This window comes from Salvia miltiorrhiza, chromosome 2 (genome assembly GCF_028751815.1).
Source record: "Salvia miltiorrhiza cultivar Shanhuang (shh) chromosome 2, IMPLAD_Smil_shh, whole genome shotgun sequence".
In the NCBI taxonomy this organism is placed as follows: Eukaryota; Viridiplantae; Streptophyta; class Magnoliopsida; order Lamiales; family Lamiaceae; genus Salvia; species Salvia miltiorrhiza.
The window spans coordinates 1,576,624-1,577,862 of NC_080388.1; the positions used below are offsets into that span (position 1 = coordinate 1,576,624).

The following is a 1,239-nucleotide window of genomic DNA, read 5'->3' on the forward strand; positions in this document are numbered from 1 at the left end:
CTTCCATATATTACAAACTACCCGTATACTTGCGGCGTGGTGAAAATAATAGCGAACAAGTTTTTGGCGCCGTTGCCGGGGATTAGTTTAGTTTCTTTGCTTGTGATATTTTGCTTCATTGTGCTTAACTACTTTAGACATTTTACTTGCTTTAATTTTTGTTTTCTATTTTAAGATTGCGCTTTGACTTCTTGTTCTTGTTGGTTGATAGGTAGTGTATGAACACAAGATCTAAGGGTGCACCTCTTATACCTATAAACCTTGAGGTTGAAGCTTTTTGTCGACACAACAAAGCAAGAACAAGAAGAGATAGAGAATTGGAGGAAGCTTATGGCGGAAAATCACGACTTAATCCGTCAACTTCAAATGCAATTAGAAGCCATGCAAGGGAAAATCAATGAGCAAGAAGCTCTAAGAAACACACCTCCACCACCACCTATTAGCAATATGTTCCAACCCATTGTCCAACAAGGAGGAGTGAATGCCCCGAGAATCAACGCCACAAATTTTGAGCTCAAGCCGGCACTCATAAATATGGTACAACAAAACCAATTCGCCGGTCTTTCCCAAGATGACCCGAATGGACATCTTGGAAACTTCTTGGAGATATGCGGCACCATCAAGATGAATGGAGTCCCGGAGGATGCCATTCGACTTCGACTCTTCCCCTTTTCGCTAAGGGGCATGGCCAAGACATGGTACCAATCTTTAGAGGGTGGTTCTATCACTACATGGGAGAACATGGCTCAAAAGTTTCTCAACAAGTTCTACCCTCCGGGTAGAACCATGAAGATGAAGAAGGACATAGTCCAATTTCACCAATTTGATGGAGAATCCTTCTACGAAGCTTGGGAGAGATTCAAAGAGATGCTAAGGAAGTGCCCTAACCATGGTTTAGATCAAAACACAATCATTTGTGTATTCTACACCGGGTGTAGTGGTGAGATGCAAAGAGACATGAATGCATCGGCCAATGGAGCATTGTTGGAGAAAAGCCACGCGGAGGCCGCTCACATCATAGAGAACTTGGCCACCAATTGCCATCAATTCCCAACGGAGAGGATCATCTTGAAGAAGGTGGCGGCTACAACAAGCTCGGATCCGATAGCTCTTTTGACGGCTCAATTGACCCGCCATGAATAGCAAGATTGATGCTATATCAATGTCAAGGGTAGAGCCCGTGGTTGAAGAACAAACTAGCTTCGAGGATGTGAACTACATCAACAACAACAACAACCG

General features: G+C 43.6%; 1 non-coding gene across 1 annotated transcript; it reads right to left on the reverse strand.

The window, feature by feature from the left end:
• Positions 1-789: 789 nt before the first annotated feature.
• LOC131013717 (small nucleolar RNA R71) lies at positions 790-896 on the reverse strand. Its single transcript, XR_009097804.1, has one exon. It is a non-coding gene; the product is annotated as a small nucleolar RNA R71 (small nucleolar RNA).
• Between the last annotated feature and the right edge of the window lie 343 nt (positions 897-1,239).